At 41.9% G+C, this 24,101-nt stretch overlaps 1 protein-coding gene across 2 annotated transcripts in view; it reads left to right on the top strand.

Annotated features, from left to right (window-relative positions):
- LOC109915900 (rho family-interacting cell polarization regulator 2-like) overlaps positions 1-24,101 on the top strand; it is a 119,894-nt gene that overhangs the window by 8,134 nt on the left and 87,659 nt on the right. The gene's annotated exons all lie outside the window — the stretch shown is intronic.

Here is a 24,101-nt window from a genome sequence, read left to right as displayed (position 1 = left end):
TTTCTCAAGTGTTTTGCTTTAAGCTCTCATTAATTAAAGTTCGCACACTGGTTGGTGTTAGATTACCCCATGTATTGCAAATCGTACTTTGGGGTAGAGAAAGTGACTAAATATTTACAATTGTCTTTTGTTTTAACAGCAGCAAAGTGTGGAAGAATAATCGTTACATTTATATGATCCCTGATCCCATTGCAAGGCCTCGACATTTTGCAAAATGTTTGAAATGCTTTGACCACTCTCAAGATAAATTTAAGCATCCTTTTCCTTGTAAAGCGCATTTTTAATCTCAATTTTAAAAAATAATTGTTTTGCTGTGTTTTGCCATCATGCATGTTCCAAGGGGAGATAATTACTGTTTGCAGTTCAGTGACAAAATTGAACATCTTGTGTAGTTGCCTGCTAAACATGCCCAGAGACTCCAAGGATAAATTGTCCATGGGTATAGGTTCACTGCGTCAGCAGACTATCTATCTTTAAATGTTTTAAATTGTAGAGTTTCCGCAATGTGTGAAATTGAGTACATTTGTAAATGGCTTGTTAAAATGTATGTTATAGGGGCCACAATGCCAGTTTTAGAAAATGTTAATCAGTATTTTGTTTTATTTTTGCCTCTAATTTCCTCCAGCCTCTCAACCCTTTTGAGGCACTTGTAGTTTACATCTGACCTCTTGTGCACTGCCAATTACAACTCCTGAGCCATTAGTGACTGTGCCATCAGCTGCCTGGGCCCTAAGCTCTGAATTCCCTTCTTATACTGCTCCCCATCTCTTGTTCACTTTTTCCTCCTTTTCAGGCACTTCTTAAAACTTTCTCGAACAAGCTCTTTGGTCATCTGATCTAATCTCCTTAAGTGGCTTAGTGTCACACTTTGTTTCGTAATGCTTCTGTGAAGCACCTTGGGATGTTTCGTTACATTAAGGGTGCTATTTAAATAAACTTGTTGGCAACTGTTTGGGGCAATGGGAATCTGGACCTTTGTCCCATAAAAAGCTGTTGAAGCTTGAGTTAATGGAAAATTCAAAGCTGAGTTTGTCAGATTTTTGCCAGACAAAACTGTTAAGTGCTATGTAACAGAGGCTGGTAAATAAGCCAATGTTTCAGATCAACCATGATCTAATGAATGATGGAATAAGCCTAAGGGAACAAGTGGCCTACACCTACTGATTTGTTCCTAAATGTATGCCATACTGTATGTCAGTGGGTCAACACACCTCTCGTCTATCCTCTTGGGTGGATGCACAAAATTCCATGGCACCATTTCAATGAGTAAGAGTTACAAAACTTAAAAAAAATTCTAAATTGCTAGACAGGATGGATGCAAAAAGCTGTTTCCCGGTGATGGGGCTGTACTATTCCAGAGGCAAAGTCTCAGAATAAGGGGCAAGCCATTTAGGACTGAGACAAAGAAGAACTTTTTCCACTCAGGCTGGTAATCTTTGAAATTCTATACCCCGAGAGTTGTGGGAGTTCAGTCATTCAGTAAGTTCCAAACAGTGATACATTTCTAGATATTAATGACATTAGGAGAAATGTGGATAGCACAGAAAAATGTTGCTGTGGTAGATGATTAGTGCATAATCTAGAATGGCAGAGCAGAATAAAGGGACAGTATGGCCTTCTCCTGCTCCGATGTTTCTATGTATCTTTTCTGTTTCTGTTATTCCTAGTGGCCTGGCCTATGTTTGTCCCTCAATCAGCATCTCACATCCAGCTATTATTGTCACATTGGTGGTTGTAGGGGCTTGCTATACATAAATTAGGTCCTGTGTTTCCTTCATTACAAAAGGCATTAGAAAGACTTAATTGGCTGTAAATCACCTTAGGATGTCTTGTCTTCCTGAAGCACACCAGATAATTGCAAGTTCTTTTTAAAACTTTAAATACATTTTTGTGTGATCTCTGCCTCATCCAATCCATTGCAGAAAGAGGCTTTTGCCAGACTTTGCACCTCCAGTGGGAGTGGTGCCTGCAGGTAGATCTGGATACACTAGTCCGGCTTCTGAGAGATGTTTGTGTGAAGAGAGGGAGAGATCAAGCATGTTGTGCATGAGAAAATTTAAACAAACAAGGCAGGTATATTTAAGTAGTCAAAGATTTGGTTCTAGAACTAGTATAGCCATTTCACCTTTGATTTTGATATTAGTAATAAAAACTTAGTTAGAGATTTTTTTTCCCCTGCTTCCCACTCCACCCCATTCCTACATTGTATGTGGAAAAATAGGAAAATTTAGAATTGGGAACACTTCTAACATTTCTCTGTCTTTTGTGTGTGTGCCGGAAGTGTTAAGCTGGACAAAATATATTTGTTGTTTAGAAACTACTTAATGTTTCTTTATATATATCATGATTTAGGTGGGACACCAAAATGTATCAAAAACAATAGGGTTTCAGAAAATAAATCAATGATGAGTGTGAGAGGCCAGCATTTTATCTATGCAAGTATCTTTGCAATCTTTATGGCTGTAGAGGATTTCTAGTCATGTATACAATCATCCTTGCTAGGGTAGTGAATTGAAACTGCACAGGATTATGTTAACCGCACGTCATCTTGTTTCGTGCTGGTGATTGTGTTTACACTGGACAAATAATTAGGTAGTTTATATAAAAAAAATCAAAAGGCACTCTTTGTCAAACCAAACTTCTGTGTACACAAATACAAATTTGCAAATCTAAACAGTCCCTAATTTAAATACATGATTGCACTGTAACAATGGTTCAAGTAGCTTCCTCAAAAACAGATCAGAGTGGAGAGATTTGGATATCTCCATATGCTGCAAGGGAGTCTGCTCAATGAATTTGAGGTCTCTGAATTTAGCAGGTTGTCACTTTTTTCATGAAGCCCTGGGTTCCTTTGGAAACTGAGAAAGGAGACAAACTAACGAGGTATTTGCACAAAATGCACCTTTTTTAAAAAAAAAATACAGATATATGTTGTTGTACACAAATCTGAGCTTGAGACCACTTTGCACTTCTAGTTACATTGTACTGATTTTGAAACAACTAATTTGCGGTTTTGACTTCTCTTTACTTGTGGACAGAAGGTGGACTGCGCTTCAGTTCTATCAGGTGCTGGCCAACATCTCCCTCGTATTTCAGATTTGTTTATGTATTAGCACACTAAGCATGGATTCCATGGATATTAATAAGGGAAAAATTCTAACTAGACTGTGACAGTTCTTTAATATAATTGTGATTGGTCACAGAGGGTTTTAAAATCATTTATAATAGCTAATTGATGAAGTTTGCAATTCTACTTTCTGTGTTTATTGTGTGGTTATGCAGTGCGAGACAAAATAATGAATGACCAGCTCATTTAAAATTTTTATGAAGGTCATTTACATTTAAAGGCATTTACAGAATGATTGAGCAGCTGAAGTGGTGATCCACTGGATATGGATGAGCTGGAGTTTAATGTTTTAGCCCCATTGCAGAGTTGAATTATCCATGTTCCTGGTCAACAAGCTTCTAATCTGAGAGTGCAACCTGATTGAAATTGTCCTTTTACATTTCATTTTCTATCCAGCTGTTACTGTCATTGCCCAAGGCCTGGTTTTGGATGGGATGGCGCTCCCTCTCCTCCAAGTCCATGCAAACCCATCTTTTCAACAGGGTGTTGAAGTTAGCCTCTTCTAGTCAGGCTGTGCTAGTTACTGAGTTCTGAAAAATGCAACTTCGTTAATCTGGAATAAAAAAGCTGGTCTAATGGCAACCATGTTGATAGTGACTTTAAAAAAACCTACTTCACATATCCTTTTCACGGAAGGAAATCTGCCATCTTTACCTGGTCTGACCCACATGTGACTCCAGAACTACAGCAATGTGGTTGACTCTTAACTGTTCCTGGATAATTAGGATTGGACAGTAAGTGCTGGTCCAGCCAGCAACAACATGTACATGTACGCCAGAATAAATAGATTCTTGTGATACAGTCTGACGCACTGAGAATCAGAAGAACTTTTGATCTCCTTGTTGTTTGTTCAGAGGCAGCTGTTGTTGCTTTTAAAGAGGTGCCTCTGTAAATATGCTTATCCAGAGCTCTGCTACCTGGTTCCTACTCCAACCAAATGCTGTTTGCTGTAAGTGTGGGGCTCACTGTCAGACCTGATTCTGTCCAGCAACACTTTATTTTAAAAAAGATAATAATTCTCGCCCTTGTTTTTAAATCCCTCCATGACTTTGTCCTACTGTAACATCCTCTGGCTTGAGTTCCTCCAGTTCAGATCTCTAGTGCACTGCTCTGTTTTTATTCCTCCAGCTGTCCTACACTCTGGAATTCCCTTTAGGATCCTGCCATCTCTACTACTACTTTCCATCTAAGGCTCTTCAAATATCCTCCTTCCCAATGATGCAGAAGCCATGAATGCCAGTGCAAAAGACTGCTGAAGTACTTGCAAGCATCTTCAGTCAGAAGTACCAAATGGCCGCCTCCTCCTATGTCTCCCAGCATTACTACTACTGGCCTTCAGTTAATTTGATTCACTCCATATGAGATTGAGAAAAGGCTCAAGGCACTGGATATTGCAAAGGTTATGAGCCCTGATAACAACATTCCAGTACTGAAGAGGCAACTGTTTCATTGGTCTAGTGATACGATTCTGGTTTTGGAGTATGTAATACATCAAAATGTCAGGCAATCTGGGTTCAAATCCCAGGCGAACCCTGAAGCAAAATCCGCTGTTACCTCCGCAACGGACCACAATAACAAGACACAACACGACCAGACACACTAGACACCCTACCGTACATCAGAGACATATCAGAGATGACCACAAGACTATTCAGGTCCCTAGGTATCAACCAACAACCACCCTGCGACAGCTACTGACAAACGTAAAGGATCCCATACCCACAACCAATAAAACTAACGTAATATACAAAATACCATGCAAGGACTGTGAGAAACATTACATAGACCAGACTGGAAGAAAACTGACAATAAGGATACATGAACACCAACTAGCCACCAAGAGATACGACCAATTCTCTGGTCTCCATTATACGTGGACAACGAAGGACCCGAATTCGACTGGGACAACACATCCATAAATAGCACAAGCCAAACAGAGACATGCCAGGGAATTCCTGAAGAACTGGCATTTCAACCAGAACTCCATCAACAAACACATTGAACTGGACCTGATATACAAACCATTGAAAAACAGAACCAGAAGTAATGCCAACCACCCCAGCAAATCGAGGTGTATATCCAAAACAAGCAGGACAGAACACCAATGCTTCACCGAAGTTGCACCGACGATATTACCTTAGCAGAGTGATGAACGTCTGCAATCAAACACACCACCTCGGCAAGCAAGTCTACAACCTCATCCCCAACCTGACCTACAAATCTTCTCAAAAACGTTGAAGTCTCATGTGTTATTACCTGTTATGACTTCAGAACTTTTTATCTGAGAAGGCTGTGAAGACGGGGCCGTTGATTATTTTTAAGGCAGAGCTGGATAGATTCTTGTTACACACTGATGTTCTGTCTGGATTCTGCCAGTGCCACTGTGCTTCTGACCTTACTACAGACTTGGTCTGTACATGGACTAAAGAGATGAGCTCCAGAGTGGAAGTGAAGGTGACTCCTGGCTTTGCCAGCAAGGCAGCATTTGATTGTGTATGGCATCGTGGAGTCAGTGGGAATCACTGGGGGGGGTAACCTCTGCTAGCTGGAGTCATACCTAGCACAAAAAATTGCTTTTTCCTCATTTGGCCTCTTATCAAAAGGCTGGATCTCATTTCAGGATAGTAATGTTGACAGCTGGACTGCATTCTATATTTGAGAGAAAGCACATTAAAGTTTTATTTTCTATCCTCCGTAGACAACCAGGTGTTCTGCTGTCCAGGCCTACAGTTGCTTTCATGCCTCTGGCACTTAAAATCTACCAAATTGACCAAGCTTTTGGGAAACTGTCTTAGAATCATAGAATCCCTATGGTGCAGATAGAGGCAATTCTGTCCATCAAGTCTGTACCCTCTGAACACATCCGGCCCTATCCCCACATTTCCCATGACTAATCCATCTAGACTGCACAATCCCGGACACTTTGGACAATTTAGCATGGCCAATCCACCCAACCTGCACATCTTTGGACTGTGGGAGGAAACTGGAGTACTTGGAGGAAACCCATGCAGATGAGGGAATAAAGTGCAAACACCACACAGACAGTTACCCAAGGTTGGAATCGAACCCAAATCCCTGGCGCTGTGAGGCAGCAGTGCTGACCACTATGCTGTGTATTAGTATCTCCTTAAGTAACTTGGTGCCACATTTTGTTTGCTGTCACTTGTGAAGCATCTAGGAATTTATTACTACACTCAAGCCTTTTTAAGTACATAAAGGTTGCTATGTAAGTGAATTTTGTTGGCGTTCGATCATTCCAGGACATCTCAGCAGGAATTCCTCAGGTTCGTGTCCTTGGCCCATCCATCTTCAGCTGCTTCATTGATTACCTCAGATGTACTTACACCCCATGGAGAGTAATGGCTCGAGAAGGCAGTTCACCATCACCTTCTCCAGGGCAATTAGGGATGGGACCTAGTTTGTGACACTGACATCCTGTAAAAGGTCTCAGAAAATTCTTTGAATTCAGAGTTTTGGAGATAATATATAACTGCAAGTTATTGAACGTACCTCCAGCCGTATCCATTTGATGCTTCTGACAGTGTAAGCATTGAAACGGCGTGGCAAGGGCAGCACTGTAGCTCAGTGGTTAGCACTGCTGCCTCACAGCACCACAAACCCAATTCCACTCGTGGGTGCCCGTCTGTCTGTGGGTTTACTCCCAGGTGCTCCAGATTCCTCCCACAGCCCAGAGATGTCAGGTTAGGTGGATTAGCCCCTGGGAAATGCAGGATTACAAAGAAAAGTTAGGGGGAATAGGTCGGGATAAGATGCTGTTCAGAAGGTCATTGTGGACTTAATGGGCCGAATGGCCTGCTTCTGCACTGTAGGGATTCTGATTCTATTCTAGAAACCACTGCATTGAGTAAGCTTGTTCTCCCCATCAAATCTGCCAAGTTTTGTTTTCAACAGGATTTGTGCTGGAGAGATGTAGGAAAGAGAAAAGAATAAGTTGCATTGTGGTGCATTTTGACCTGAAACTACTTGCGTGATGAAGGATAAGAGCCTATTTGTAACTTCAAACCAACAGTTCCAAACTGGCAGATAGCATTCTTTGGCCATGCACGCCAATCCAAAATTGTCTCTCCAGTAGAGTTTGGCTGTATAACCCCATGTTTTCACAGTGACAAAAATACTTCAGAACAGAGCCACAAACGTATATTTAAATAGGACTACTCCTCTGCAACGAAACATGTTTGCAGCCAAATGTAATTTAAACACACCTTTCGGAACTGCAAGTTCTGGATTCAGGGTGTTAGGGAATGGGAGGAAACTGGACAGTTCTTGGATTTGTAATGTGGAAAAGAGAAGCTATTTTAAAAATGTATAGAGAAGCAATTAGTTGAGGTTTGCTTTTTTTCTCCGTGCATCTATCCATACCCCTGTTCCCCTTCACTTATTGCATCTGTGCTTTTATTACCGGACCAGGGCAAACAAGTACATGAGATTACTCCATCTCAAAATAATTTGTAGATATTTGTAATTCAAATATACTTGGGCAAACTGCGACCAGGCAGTCTTTGCGAATTCCATATGGGACAGCATATCCTGGTAGCTACGTTGGAATTTAGCCAAATGATTTTTCAACTTCTTCAAAGGTGATTCTTTATCTAATCATCTAACCCACTAAAACTGGAGAGTTGATTGTGATTAATTTTGTCCTTTGGATGCAGACATGTGGCCACATTATTCAGTGTTGAATAATCTGAAGATAACTGTTTCCACTAAATTTGCACAGCTATAATTTAGCCAAAGTTGGCCACTTGTGTACAAAGTTTGTGGAATTTGAAATGCAAGTTCAGTGCAAATTGTCTTTTTGCAAACTTTTCTGCTGCTTTCTAAACCATCATATTAGCAGTAGGTCCTGTCCACAAAACTAACCACACCTTCACATTGAATTAATTTTCTGAAGAAGAGTCTAGGCCTGAAACGTCAGCTTTCCTGCTCCTCTGATGCTGCTTGGCCTGCTGTGTTCATCCAGCTCTACACCTTGTTATCTCGAATTAATCACCATGGCAACTTTCTGCCAATTGCTTCTGTTTGCATGGCCTTTCAAGAGGTTCCTCTTTTAGATGCAAGGGCAACAACAACACCGCTTTACAAAATATTAAATATTATTTACTTAAACTGATCACAGTCCACCAACGAAACTAGTAAACTAGAAATGTACCAATTCTGTGTGTAGTTTTCATCATAGAATCCCTACTTTGTCCCATCAAGTCCACACCGACCCTCTGAAGAGCTTTTAAACGAAGATGTATTTTGATTGTGGCTAGCTGACTGGAAGGAAATAATTCGTAGGTTGTAAACAGGAGGGGTGCTAACAGAGTTTTAATTGTCAGCACAATACTGGGGGCAGGCGCCTTGTGTGAAAAATCCAGACAGGTCTGATGTAGACAGTTTGGGGTAGGGATGGGAGCAGTCATTCAGAATTGAAAACCCACTGTGAAACAAACAAAATGACCAGCTTTCCAGGAGCATGTTTTCGCAAAGATCGCATGTAATGTGCAAGGCTCTTTTATTGTCACCCTCTCACGGCAAAAGAAGATGTGATCCACTACATAAAAGTAAGATGAGAGAAGTGTGTGCGGGCTGATGTCTTGTGCCTCCTGCTGGTGACTTGAAGAACAGTATTTAGGCAGAAGCCTGGTGAGAGGTCTCCAAGTTCCTCATCCACTGTCCCTGCAATTACAGGAGTGCACTGTAAGGCAGCTATAAACTGCTGAACCTTGGGTTTAAAACACACACATTCACTTCGGTTGAAACAAGATGAAACGCTACATCATTGATAACAAGGTATAGAGCTGGATGAACACAGCAGGCCAAGCAGCATCAGAGAAGCAGGAAAGCTGACGTTTCAGGCCTAGACCCTTCTTCAGAAATTTACTCAGAGAGTAGTAAGGGCGTGGAATGCCCTGCCTGCAAAAATAGTAGACTCGCCCACTTTAAGGGCATTTAAATGGTCATTGGATAAACATATGGATGATAATGGAATAGTTTAGGTTAGATGGGCTTCAGATTGGTTTCACAGGTCGGCGCAACATCGAGGGCCGAAGGGCCTGTACTGCGCTGTTATGTTCTATGAAACGTCAGCTTTCCTGCTCCTCTGATGCTGCTTGGCCTGCTGTGTTCATCCAGCTCTACACCTTGTTATCTCAGATTCTCCAGCATCGGCAGTTCCTACTACCTCACGCTATATCATTTGTTTAGTTACTCACAAATGGCAGACTAAAAATACTGTTTTTTTTAAATAACACAATTGAGCTCTATAAATAAGATTGCAGCAGGTCACCACCCTTGAGTAGATCAACAAATATATTTTAATGCAAGATATGCTCCTTAAATATTGCTCAGTTGCCCTGGCGGGTGGAAGACTTTGTTTTGTGATATACAAATACGTTTGAGTGGAAATTGAGCAAAAAAATACTTTGTGTGTAAACTGGCATGATTTGCTCCCAGGTTGCAGATTAGACCCAAAGCAGAACTTTTTTTTTAGAACACTGCACTTTTCTAAAAAAAAAAACATGTTAGCAGCCAGAAACCAGCTTGCTTCTCCTTTTGGATTATCCCTCAAGATTCAAGTTTATGTAAGTTCAAGCAGTAGTGATTTTGAACAACAGGTAGGTTATCCAGAGGGAACATATGTATCATTTCAAATATCTCCCACTGAGCAACTATGAAACTGAATGTTGATTTAATTAATTTTGCCCAACAGAGGCATTACTCCCACTGTAAAATTTGAGAACACAGTCAAAGCTGATGTTGTAATGCAGACCCTGGCAATACTGTACTGTTGAAGATGCGATCTTTTAGATGAGAAATTAAACTGGGGCCTTGTCAATCCCCTCAGCTGGATGTAAAAGAATCCATTGCACCATTTTAAAGAGGACCAGGGAAATTATCATGTCAGTATTTATTTCTCAATCAACATTTGCAATAAAGCATTATCTTGTCATTATCACTTTACTGTTTGTCAGCATATTGGTAGATGCTCTTCCTTTTTACAATAGTGACTACGTTTCAAGTGTGCTTCATTGGCTGGGAAACACCTTTTGAGATGCTGTCTTCTCATGAAAGATAGTTTAAAAATGAACGTTTTCCCCCCCTCTTCTGGCCTCCTATCAAAAGGTCATTTCTCATCTCAGGATAGTAACATTGACAGCTGTCTGAGTCCCTTAAAGTGGTCGGCCATTTGTTGACATGAGCTCTGTGAGTGATCTGACTTCTCACTGACTTCATCCGTTCAGAGAGACAGTCTCTCGCAGAATTCTCTGGTGTTTTTACAGTCGGAGAAATATGTTGGTACTTTTAAAGGGTGTCACCTAGGTTTCTGTGGATTCAGCTGGGATTGAGAGCTATCTTTGAGAGAATGCACATTGTTCTGTTATTTTCTGTGCTACACCATTGACAATCATGTGTTCAACTGCCTAGGCCTGAAGCCTGGAAACCCTTCCCTGCGTCTGTAAAGCTTCTTCTTTAAAACCTAATTGACCAGACTTTTGGTAAATGGTCTTATTATCTCCTTAACAGGAGTGGTGTCAAATTTTGTTTCCTGTCGCTCCTGTGAAGCACTTTGGAATATTTCATTTCATTAAAGACACTGTATGAATGCAAAATCTCATTTGAAATGTTAACTTGGTTTCTTTCAGCTCCTGCTGCTAGGCTTAAGTATTTTCTATTCTTATTCTATGTAAATGCAAGTTGCTTTTTAAAAAGCAAAGATTGTAGGAGATAATATAGCGTCATTTTGTCAAAAACGTGCATAGATTATGCAAGTACATTATTATTAGTTTGCCTCCTCTCAGTAGAGTGTTTGTCCAGCCCAGCCGGAGTGTGTTTTCAGTAATTGGTGTTTTATGAGGTCTCTTGGTTCCTGTTCATTAATTACATTTTAATTTCATTAGATATTGTGCTCAGTTTTTTTTGAGTTGTCAAATGTAGCCAGAAGTATGTGTCTGTTTATTTATACCTGTCTTAAAGAAGATCATCCAGCTGGTTATGGCTGATAAGTTTGCACGCTCCATTTTGTTTTGGTTTAAATATTTGGTTCACATGCCCCTTGTCACTGTACTTCCTCTTCCCTGGATTGGCTAAATTAATTTGGTTGACCAAGTCATGGTACGTTTCCCCCCTGACACCACCCTCAACCAAAAGCCAAACTGCTGGCTCTGTCTTGTTCAGCAACCTAGATCCTGCAAATACCATTGGATGAGAGCACTGGTCCTTGAGTGGTATTTTCATTTAGGAAGTTAATTGATTGCACCTTGGGCTGGACTCCAATACTGTATTAAAATTGTTCAGTTTCTAGTCCATGTTTTAATATTTTTTAAGCTTTAGGGGCTCAAACTGACATGCAAAATCAATTTATTGTTCCAGTTTGTTAAAGCTCAATGCAGTTGGAATGCATTAGTGGTTCCCTTTGAATGTGAATGTTGGTCTTTTATTGAATGCAGGCTGGTTGGATATCACTGGTCACTGATCGCTGTGGCTTGCATTGTACATAAGCTGTGGTCTGATGTGCAGCCAGATTTATATCTGACCTTGCGTGATGTAAAATGAAGTTGAAAAATCATTATATCCCAGAGTCTCTTGAGATTTCTAAATATAACTCTGATGATAGAAATTTGTTTCTTCAAATGTTTTCTCATGGGAAACTGAAATGACAATGCTCATCTACGAAATGCCTTTTTCCTGTTAATAATTTGTTGGTTTTTGAAAAGTTTGCTGCAGTGAAGTGGAAAAAGTGTTCTGAAAATTGTTGTTCTTAGGGGGTAATTGAGAGGAGTTACGGGGAGGTAGTCACACCTCAGGTACAGGAAAAAAGTAGATGGGTTACAGTCAGGGGACGGAAAGGGAACAGGCAGACAGTGCAGGGATCCCCTGTGGCCATTCCCCTCAAAAACAAGTATACCGTTTTGGATACTGTTGGGGGGGACGACTTACCAGGGGTAAGCCATGGGGTACAGGTCTCTGGCACAGAGTCTGTCCCTGTTGCTCAGAAGGGAAGGGGGGAGAGGAGGAGAGCATTAGTCATTGGGGACTCCATAGTTAGGGGGACAGATAGGAGATTCTGTGGGAACGAGAGAGACTCGCGGTTGGTGTGTTGCCTCCCAGGTGCCAGGGTCCGTGATGTCTCGGATCGTGTTTTCGGGATCCTTAAGGGGGAGGGGGAGCAGCCCCAAGTCGTGGTCCACATAGGCACCAACGACATAGGTAGGAAAAGGGATGGGGACGTAAGGCAGAAATTCAAGGAGCTAGGGTGGAAGCTTAGAGCTAGAACAGAGTTGTTATCTCTGGTTTGTTACCCGTGCCACGTGCTAGCGAGGCGAGGAATAGGGAGAAAGAGCAGTTGAACACGTGGCTACAGGGATGGTGCAGGAGGGAGGGATTCAGATACCTGGATAATTGGGGCTCATTCTGGGGTAGGTGGGACCTCTACAAACGGGATGGTCTACACCTGAACCAGAGGGGTACCAATATCCTGGGGGGGAAATTTGCTAATGCTCTTCGGGAGGGTTTAAACTAATTCAACAGAGGGGTGGGAACCTGAATTGTAGCTCCAGTGTACAGGAGGTTGAGAGCAGTGAGGTCATAAATAAGGTTTCAAGGTTGCAGGAGTGTACCGGCAGGCAGGAAGGTGGTTTGAAGTGTGTCTACTTCAATGCCAGGAGCATCCGGAATAAGGTGGGTGAACTTGCAGCATGGGTTGGTACCTGGGACTTCGATGTTGTGGCCATTTCAGAGACATGGATAGAGCAGGGACAGGAATGGTTGTTGCAGGTTCCGGGGTTTAGATGTTTCAGTAAGATCAGGGAAGGTGGTAAAAGAGGGGGAGGTGTGGCATTGTTAGTCAAGGACAGTATTACGGTGGCAGAAAGGACGTTTGATGACAACTCGTCCACTGAGGTAGTATGAGCTGAGGTTAGAACCAGGAAAGGAGAGGTCACCCTGTTGGGAGTTTTCTATAGGCCTCCCAAAAGTTCCAGAGATGTGGAGGAAAAGATTGCAAAGATGATTCTGGATAGGAGCGAAAGTAACAGGGTAGTTGTTATGGGGGACTTTAACTTTCCAAATATTGACTGGAAACGCTATAGTTCGAGTACTTCAGATGGGTCAGTTTTTGTCCAATGTGTGCAGGAGGGTTTCCTGACACAGTATGTAGATAGGCCAACAAGAGGCGAGGCCACATTGGATTTGGTACTGGGTAATGAACCAGGCCAGGTGTTAGATTTGGAGGTAGGAGAGCACTTTGGTGATAGTGACCACAATTCGGTTACGTTTACTTTAGTGATGGAAAGGGATCGGTATATAAAGCAGGGCAAGAGTTATAGCTGGGGAAAAGGCAACTATGAGGCGATGAGGCAAGATTTAGGATGCATAGGATGGAGAAGGAAACTGCAGGGTCTGGGCACAATTGAAATGTGGAGGTTGTTCAAGGAACAGCTACTGTGTGTCCTTGAGAAGTATGTACCTGTCAGGCAGGGAGGAAGTGGTCGAGCGAGGGAACCGTGGTTTACTAAAGAAGTTGAATTTCTTGTCAAGAGGAGGAAGGAGGCTTATGTAGAGATGAGGCGTGAAGGCTCAGTGAGGGCGCTTGAGAGTTACAAGTTAGCCAGGAAGGACCTAAAGAGAGAGCTAAGAAGAGCCAGGAGGGGACATGAGAAGTCTTTAGCAGGTAGGATCAAGGAAAACCCTAAAGCTTTCTATAGGTATGTCAGGAATAAAAGAATGACTAAAGTAAGATTGGGGCCGGTCAAGGACAGTAGTGGGAAGTTGTGCGTGGAGTCCGAAGAGATAGGAGAGGTGCTAAATGAATATTTTTCGTCAGTATTCACACAGGAAAAAGACCATGTCGTCGAGGAGAATACTGAGATACAGTCTATTAGACTAGACGGGATTGAGGTTCATAAGGAGGAGGTGTTAGCAATTCTGGAAGGTGTGAAAATAGATAAGTCCCCTGGGCCGGATGGGATTTATCCTAGGATTCTCTGGGAAGCTGGAGAGGAGATTGCAGAGCCTTTGGCTTTGATCTTTATGTCGTCATTGTCTTCAGGAATAGTGCCAGAAGACTGGAGACTAGCAAATGTTGTCCCCTTGTTCAAAAAGGGGAGTAGAGACAACCCTGGTAATTATAGACCAGTGAGCCTTACTTCGGTTGTGGGTAAAGTGTTGGAAAGGATTATAAGAGATAGGATTTATAATCATCTAGAAAGGAATAATTTGATTAGGGATAGTCAACACGGTTTTGTGAAAGGTAGGTCGTGCCTCACAAACCTTATTGAGTTCTTCGAGAAGGTGACCAAACAGGTGGATGAGGGTAAAGCGGTTGATGTGGTGTATTTGGATTTCAGTAAAGCGTTTGATAAGGTTCCCTATGGTAGGCTATTGCAGAAAATACGGAGGCATGGGATTGAGGGTGATTTAGCGGTTTGGATCAGAAATTGGCTAGCTGTAAGAAGACAGAGGGTGGTGGTTGATGGGAAATGTTCATCCTGGAGTTCAGTTACTAGTGGTGTACCTCAAGGATCTGTTTTGGGGCCACTGCTGTTTGTCATTTTTTAAATGACCTGGATGAGGGCGTAGAAGGATGGGTTAGTAAATTTGCGGATGACACCAAAGTCGGTGGAGTTGTGGATAGTGTGGAAGGATGTTGCAGGTTACAGAGGGACATAGATAAGCTGCAGAGCTGGGCTGAGAGGTGGCAAATGGAGTTTAATGCGGAAAAGTGTGAGGTAATTCACTTTGGAAGGAGTAACAGGAATACAGAGTACTGGGCTAATGGTAAGATTCTTGGTAGTGTGGATGAGCAGAAAGATCTCGGTGTCCATGTGCATCGATCACTGAAAGTTGCCACCCAGGTTGATAGCGTTGTTAAGAAGGCGTACAGTACGTTAGGTTTTATTGGTAGAGGGATTGAGTTTCGGAGCCATGAGGTCATGTTGCAGCTGTACAAAACTCTGGTGCGGCCGCACTTGGAGTATTGCGTACAGTTCTGGTCACTGCATTATAGGAAGGATGTGGAAGCATTGGAAAGGGTGCAGAGGAGATTTACCAGGATGTTGCCTGGTATGGAGGGAAGGTCTTATGAGGAAAGGCTGAGGGTTTTGAGGCTGTTTTCGTTAGAGAGAAGAAGGTTAAGAGGTGACTTGATAGAGACATACAAGATGATCAGAGGATTAGATAGGGTGGACAGTGGGAGCCTTTTTCCTCGGATGGTGATGGCTAGCACGAGGGGACATAGCTTTAAATTGAGGGGTGATAGATATAGGACAGATGTCAGAGGTAGGTTCTTTACTCAGAGAGTAGTAAGGGCGTGGAATGCCCTGCCTGCAAAAATAGTAGACTCGCCCACTTTAAGGGCATTTAAATGGTCATTGGATAAACATATGGATGATAATGGAATAGTTTAGGTTAGATGGGCTTCAGATTGGTTTCACAGGTCGGCGCAACATCGAGGGCCGAAGGGCCTGTACTGCGCTGTAATGTTCTATGTTCTATGTTCTATGTTCTACACTGCAAGCATTTTTCACCTTCAAGTCTTTAAATTCTGAATGTGCTTGAGCTGGCTCGATGCTGCGATGTTGGGGGACAACCTGCAACATGAACTAAGATGAGCCAGATGGCAGTGATCATCCATAATCATGTGAAGTCTGAAATAAATATATCTGCTGACACATTCATATAATTGAGCTGCGGTGATGGTTGTGACATACAGGCTCAGTACCAGGAGGTTCTTTTACCTAAAAATCAGTGTGGTGGTGTAGCAATGTTAATTCATTGCAACCAGAGAAGTTAATAGAAGGAGCTCAACACACTAACTTGTTTTGTGGTTTAATAAACTCAGAGCAAAGGGAAGTTTTATTTTAAAGCAACTGTCTTCTAGAAATATTGGTGAGAGGGCCCATATACGTTTTTTTTTTGGATTTGTTTCTGATCTATGATGGAGTGGTATTTGCATCTATTGTAATATTTGATAGTTTTCCAGATGCATTTATCTTCACCTAGAAATTTATTCTGCTTCATTCTGAATTGAATACGTTACACATACAACCTTTTCAAAATGCTAATAAATTCTATATCTTATAACACTGACTTAACCATTGGTGATTAACTTGAAAAATTACAGTGTGTGTCAAATACATCTCATTCAAAACTATCACATCCAGTCATAGAATCCATACAGTGTGGAAACAGGCCCTTGGGCCCAACAAGTCCAGACTGAACCTCAGAGCATCCCACCCAGACCTATCCCCTAGAACCCACCTAATCTGCACATCCCTGAACACTACGGGCAATTTAGCATGGCCAATCCACCTAACCTGCACATCTTTGGACTGTGGGAGGAAACCGGAGGAAACCCACGCAGACACGGGGAGAATGTGCAAACTCCACACAGATAGTCACCGGAGGCTGGATTCGAACCTGGGTCCCTGGCGCTGTGAGGCAGCAGTGCTAACCACTGTGCCACCGTGCTGCCCACGCCCAAGGATTCCATGAAAAGGAATAACTGGCTATCATTCAGAATCTTATCGTGGTTTAACGTTGTTGTTATGTTAGTCATACTGCTGCCTTCACCTCCCTCTCTGGGAAATAACAATGTTAGATAAAAGCTTATCTGGTGCATACTGAAGTTGCACTTCCTACTGTATAGTTCCTGTTGTGAGAAAGAACTGGACTACAGGATGCTGATTTTCATCTTCACTTAACATAATTTACAGCTGGCTAATAGATATAAGCTGAATGAACGCATTTGTGTATGTTTTTGGAGGGAGGGAATGGAGAAGACTGCAGAGTTTTCAAATCAAATTGTCCTAACTTTTCCTCTACCCATCCGATGATAGAGAAAAAGTGCTGACAAATGTGTCCCATCCATCTGAAGCTTCCTACCAATTTCCTGAATGAGATCAGTTTGGGATGCACCTGGCTGAACAAGCTGGCCCTTCAAAGTAGGCAGGAGATTATACTTCTATTGGTATCTTTCCCTCACCAATGTAAATTAACTTTTTACAGGGAAATAATAAGACACTTGAAGATATTTGGCTTTTATTTCAAAGGGAATGAAGTATAAAAATAGGGAAGACTTGCTAAAACTATACCAAGCACAATTTAGACCACCCCTGGAATATTGTAACAAGTCTTGGTCCTGTTATCCTTGGAAAGTTATTCTGGCATTGGAGGCAATTCAGCGAAAGTTCACTATGTCCATTCTAGCGGATATAGGGGTTCTGTTTTATGAGGAGCGGCTGACTAGGTTGGGCTTGTATTTGTTCGAACTTAGAAAACTGAGAGGCAACCTTATTGAAACATGCATGATTCTCGGTGAGCTTGCCAGGGTAGATGCTGAGAGGTTGTTTTTCCCGACGGGCGTGTCTAGGACCAAAGGACATAATCTGAGTTAGGATCGAGCTGAGGAGGAATTTCTTCTGAGGGTAGTGAATCAGTGGATTTCTTTGCTGCAGAAATCTGTTGAGGCTGGGTCATTGGTTATAACCAATCAGTAAAGGGATCCAGGTTTGTGGGAATAAGGAGAAAGCGGAGTTGACAATTATCAGGTCAGCCATGATCTCGTTGAATGATGGAGGACACTCTGTGTGGGCCAAATGGTGGCCTGCTTCTGCTCCTATGTCTTATGATCTTAAACTTGTGAATTTGGAGTTGACGGAGCTACGTTGAATAGACAGCATAGAAATAATGCATCCTACTCAACCAGTCCATGCAGCTTCTGTGCTATGTTGCCACTGCCTCTGATCCTGCCTCATTGAACATTCTCAGTAAAACTCTCAATTTCCTTCTCCATCATATCCTATCTGGCTTCCCCTTAAATGCACCTATACTATTCACCTTAGCGAGTTCCACATTCTTACTGCTGTCTGCAGAAAGTCCCAGTCCCCAAGGGCATGGACCAAAACCTGGGCCTTAGTGCTGCACCTTGCCTGGGCTTCAGCCTCTTATTTGAGCATAGCAGGCCTGCCTTCAACCCGAACTGTGGGATGCACCAGAGCTTCTCCTACAAGGAGAACAGCCCCAGTTTCTGCAAACATACCCACGTAGCTAAAGTTCCTCATCCTTGGAATTATTCTCCAGAGTCTTCTTGGCACCCTGTCTCATATTTTCACGATCTGTCCGAAAGGGTGGTGTGCAGAATGGGATAAGACAAGTGCTGGGGAATCTCCACCTGTGGAGAGAGAAACAAAGTTAGTGTTTCGGTTCTGAAGAAGAATCACATTAGAACTGAAGAGGGAATGGAAAAGTAATGATTTTAATGCTGTTGAAAAAGACGCAGGGTAACAATTTGAACAAAAGAGAAGGTAATGGAAAAGTTAGAATGTGAGGGAGATTGGAGATGACCACTGTTGCGGATCAAATGATGAAGGGATGGTAATAATTGTAGGAAAATATTATATCATCTATCTGGAGGAGCTGTCAATAGCAAAATATTGGACTCCATATTGAATCCAGAGGCTGTAAATAAGGCCTTATTGGAAAGAGGTGCTACTCCTCCAGCTTTCATGGGGTTTCACTGGAATGCTGCAGCAGGCCTAAGACACCAGAAGGTCAGGGTCAAGTTTGGGACTGAATGGAGGTGTTCTACAATAGCGGTTGTCAGTTATTTCCTTTTCTGACCTTAGCGCAGATGAGATTGCATTGTGAGCACTGGGTATAGTACACTAATTTGAAAGAAGTACGTGTATATCAGTGTTTCACCTTTTTACCTGCTTTCCCCTCGCTGCCCTTCAATCCTCATGTTGACTGAAGTAATTCAAGGAGGTCTGCCTACTCTTCTTACACCTTGATCGTGGAGTGCTTACCCTCAAGCTATACATAACCAATTGCCTCTGTCTCTAATGGAGCGACATGCCCATGATTCTTTGCAGATTATGGGTCCTTACCTCACTGCTCATGGTCCCAAACATTGCTTTTGGTGTACATCTAGGATGTTATTAAAGTTCAAAATTTATTTTGAAACAAACCAAACCATTGATAACATTGTGTTATATTTGGGAAGTATATCTATAAGCTTAATGAGATCTTTTGCAAACAGGGTAGGGAATTTTTCTTGTTTGAAGAACGTTAAAGTTGTCCCTAATTCCCTAAGCCCAAATCCAGCTTTGACAATACAAGGTATTAAAAGAGGTCTACCTTCAGTTTTCTATTTCACGAATGTTTTTCAAGTGGTTATAATTTAATTACTTGGTCTAAAGTACAGCTAGTAAGGGTTCTTCAGGCACAGTGTTAGAGTCCGTATCACTGGGCCAGAGGCTCAGTTTCAAGTCTCCTCTGCTCCAAAGATGTGTAATAATTTCTGTGAACAGGTTAATTAGGATCATAGAATCCCTATAGTGTGGAAACAGGCCCTTCAGCCCAACAAGTCCACACCAAGCTTCAGAGCATCCCACCCTGACCCATCCCCCTATAACCCACCTAATCTACACATTCCTGAACACTACAAGTAATTTAGCCTGACCAATCCATCTACCCTGCACATCTTTGGACTGTGGGAGGAAACCGGAGCACCCGGAGGAAACCCATGCAGATGCGGGGAGAAAGTGCAAACTCCACACAAACAGTCGTCCGAGGGTGGAATTGAACCCGGGTCCCTGGCGCTGTGAGGCAGTAGTGCTAACCACTGAGCCACCGTGCCGCCCCTAAAAAAAAGAAAAATTTTTAATTTAATTAAAAGCACAGGCAATAGGGCTCTTGTGGTGGTATGCTAGTGTCGCTACCCTGAGGCAGGAGAACGGAGTTCAGGTCCCACGTGCTCCTGAAGTGTGTAATGACATCTCTGAACAGGTTGATTAGAAAATACCTGAAACACAGCTAACTGTGACAGCCTTGTAGAGGGCAGATGGCTGTCACTTAGTTGTTTCAAATCTCCTCATGCTGTCATTTAATCTTGTGTTGTAAAACTGATTTCCTTTTTATTCATCTATGAGTCCACACAATAGAACCCATTCCTTAGTCTTTTTAATGCCTCTTTAATCTGGGCATGTTTGCCCATATATACAACTAGCCATTTCATTGAGTGATATGTACTGTTTCTGCTGTGAGATTTTCTTAACTTTGATGTAAGGTCATTAACCTGAGGCATTTAACTTGGTTTTTCTCTCCACAAATGCTACCAGTCCTTCAGAATATTTCTCGCCTTCCTGTTTTAATTTAGTATTTTCAGTACTTATAGTAATTTGTTTTTGTATTAAACTTCTTGCCTGTATTTGATACACTTCCTACTCCTTCCCTCACTCCACCCACCACTGACGGTTCATATTATTAGGTTTTATTTTAATTCGCTCATGGGTCATGGGCATTACTGGCTGGCCAGCATTTATTGCCCTTGAGAAGGTAGTAGTAAGTATTAACTGGGAGATTGTGGGTACACAAACTGGACCAATTTGTTCAATTGTTTGCCTCGTGTACGTAATCATGACGATCCACATTAGTGTGTACGAACAAGAAAGCATTAAACTACCATTATGGAAACGATTGTGAGTTAATGCTACGAGGCACAAGGGCTAATGGCTTCTTCAAATGGGCTTTCTAACTACCCCTGGATATGATCAGACTATTTAGTCTATTTAAACTTTCTGACTATTTGTGGGTAGAGGTTGGGTGAAGGGACTTTGTAAACACGTAGTTCACTTTCACATGTTTTTGAAAACACTCATGTTTGGGCACTTTATTTTCATTATCAAGGAGCTTACAGCAGGATACAGTACTTAGAAAATCATGGGTTGATCAGGCAGATCCAACCTAGCTTTGTAAAGGGGAAATCGTATTCAATGAATTTGTTAGAAGTTTTTGGACAAGGTGAGATCACGGTGGATAAAGGGGAGCTGGGCAATGTGGTCAACTTAGATTTTCAAAAGGCATTTGATAAGATGCCTCATCAAAGGTTGCTGCATGTAAAGACACATGGTGTTGATGATAATGTGGTAGCATGGATATAAAGGATTATATAACTAACAAGAAACAGAGATATAGGGATTAAATGTTCTTTTACTGCTCTTGGGTTGGCCAGCTGGATCAGTGCTGGGGCCTTAACTATTTGCTATCTATATCAATGAATTGGATGAGGGGGATAGTTGCGTATGGAAGGTAAGTTTGCTGATGATACCAAGATAGGTCAGAAAGTATGTTGTCAAGGGGAGGTAGGGAGTCTGCAAAGAGATGTGATTTAGTGCAGGCTCAGAGATTTGGCAAGTGGAGTATGGCATGTGTAAATGTGAACTTGACCACTTTGGCAGGAAGGATGGAAAACCAGTACACCATTTAAATGGAGAGTTTCCAAGACTGGGTGGTACAGAGGGAAATGGGTGTCCTGCTCCATGAAGTAATTTGTCGTTCCCAGCACATGATTCAGAAGGTAAATTGAATTTAGTTAATTGCAAGGGGAATAGAACATAAAATGGGGAGGTTTTACTGCAATTATACAGGGTGCTGCTGAGATCACATCACATCTCAAGTACTGTGAACAGTTTTGGTCTCCTTTTTTTGAAAGAAAGGTCTAATTGCTTTAGAACTAGTTTAAAGAAGGCTTGTAACAGAAAAAAGTTGCTGGTAAAGCTCAGCAGGTCTGGCAGCATCTGTGAAGGAGAAAACAGACTTAACGGTTCAGGTCCGGTGACCCTTCCTCAGAACTGAGAGAAGGCTTGTGAACTAGAGAAATCTTGTGCTTGACTCATTCCTTGGATGGCAGGGTTATCATGTGACACAAGGCTGAACAAGTGTGTAACCATTAGAGTTTAGAAGAATGAGAGATCCAGACAGGAATGTGGAGGTGAGACCAGAGCCATGATCTTATTCAATGCTGGAGCAGGCTCAAAGCTCCAGACGTCCTATCGATGCATTGTTTTTGACTTCTTACCACCTGAAGGTACGGAATCACTGCAGGGAGGAGTCTGTGGCTGCTCTCAGTGCTGCATTACTTGGCTGTTATTCACAATAGGGGTTGTTAGCAAGATAGTCGTCCACAGTTCATGATTGTAGATGTCTGGTTTGAACAGTCAGAATATATACTTGGATCTACAGAGAAGGAAGAGGACTGGGTGGAGGTGGGGGCCAGGGATGTGCAGATGTGGTGACAGGTTGTGGAGTGACACCAGGGCAGAGATCCAGAAGCACTACATCACACTGAGACAGTTATGTGACAGTAATGCTCCCCTCACCTGATGAAGGGGCTATACTCCGATAGCTTGTGATTTCAAATAAATCTGTTGGACTGTAACCTGATGCTGTGTGACTTCTGACTTTGTCTACCCCAGTTCAACGCTGGCATCTCCATATCACCCCTCCCTGTGATTCACTAGCTCAGCTAGGACCAGGTGTCCAACTAATTTTCAAGCTCCACAACTCAGCTTGCTGAGTTAACGGAAGCATTTTAATATAGCTGTAATTGTAAAAGTTATTGCAATGCAGAAAGTTGTTCTTTTAAGTTTTGTTGCATTTTTATTAAAATGAAAAAAATTGTTCCAGCCTGTTGTTTTTCTGGGCTGTTTGAGAAGCTCTGGCAAATTTGTTTGAAGTGTTGGTTTTGATAAATGTGCTTTGCCTGAACTTGTGTTAGAGTCTGTACAGTTAAAATTGTTCAATGGTAGTGTTCACATTTTAACTTTTGCAACCCTAACTGCTCCCTGTACTTAGTTGATACCTACAATAGTAGCTATCAGCAGGACTTTATTGTGGTTTCATGCTCGCTGAAGCATTTTGATTTGGTGTGGTATTAGAGTATGGGGGAGTACAGTATATTGATAGCACAAATGCAGTAAGAACTCTATTGCATATTCTTTAAATCTTTTAATCTCCTTGAAATTATTTTGGGAAGTGTTTTGAGTGTCCATTTTAAAATGCCATTTGTGTCATTGGCATTTGATGTATTTCACAATGATGATAAATGTACTTTGCTGCTCCCAGCCCTCACATGGCAATAAATTTAGTTTCAGTTTTCCGCCTTTTTCTCCAAAGGCAGAACTATGTGCTGGAGTATTCAAAGTGTCAGAAGACCTCCCAGTATTTAAATGATTTTGAGGTATTACTTAAGGGAGTGAGCAAGTTCCTATTGTTGGGGAGCAGAGGGGGTACCAAGTCGTTGTAAGGTAACCAGTGTGAGGTGTGAATTTGGATTTTTTTAAACTATTTTTGTTTCCACGTGTACCTCTTTAGCAAAGTTTTATGTTGTCATCTCCCAACTTCTCTTTACAATGCTCGTGCGCTGCTTGCTGAATAGTGATATCCTCTACCCTTAGCACTTTGCAGGCAGCAGATAAACCCAGGGTCTTGTTTTGGCACTGAACTGCTGTCGTTTCTAATCAGACATGATTGGCCCTTGGAGTAGTGCTAGTAAGCAGGGTATTAGGAAATTAAAGTAAGTTCATCAGCTGTCTGTAGATCGTAATGTCTGAAAATGATGTGTTAAGATGATGAGTTCAGACACAAGCCATATGCTACATTTCTAATTCAGTTAGTTCCCATTTACATTTCTGGGTAATTGTGGGTTTTTAGCTGAAACCATTTGGTGAAAAAAATACAATCACTGCCTGTGAAAAAGAGGTTCTAGTCTTTGGATAGAGCAAAAACTGATGATAAATCTGGGAAAATGGTTTTAAAGGTGTTAATTGTTTTCAAGAATTGTGGATGCACCAATGACTGGTTGTAGCTCAGGCCTGCTAATCCCATTATAATTATCAAGTTATCCATATTGGACTAGGTATTTACAGTCATCTGAAAGAAAGATGTTTGTTTACTTAGCATTTTTTTCAACTACCAGATGTCTGAGTGCTTCACAACTAATTAAATACTGTTGAAACATAATCATGATTTTTTTGTCAAATGTGTCACCACAATTTGGACACAGCAAGCTTCCACAAACAGCAACCTGATAATGAATAGATTATCAGTTTCTTGTGGTGTTGATAGGATAAATATTGACAGGGCATCTGGGATAGTATCCTTGCTCTTTGGAGTAGTGCCAAGGGATCTT

Source organism: Rhincodon typus, chromosome 15, assembly GCF_021869965.1.
Source record: "Rhincodon typus isolate 14 chromosome 15, sRhiTyp1.1, whole genome shotgun sequence".
In the NCBI taxonomy this organism is placed as follows: Eukaryota; Metazoa; Chordata; class Chondrichthyes; order Orectolobiformes; family Rhincodontidae; genus Rhincodon; species Rhincodon typus.
This window is presented reverse-complemented; position numbering and strand designations above follow the sequence as displayed.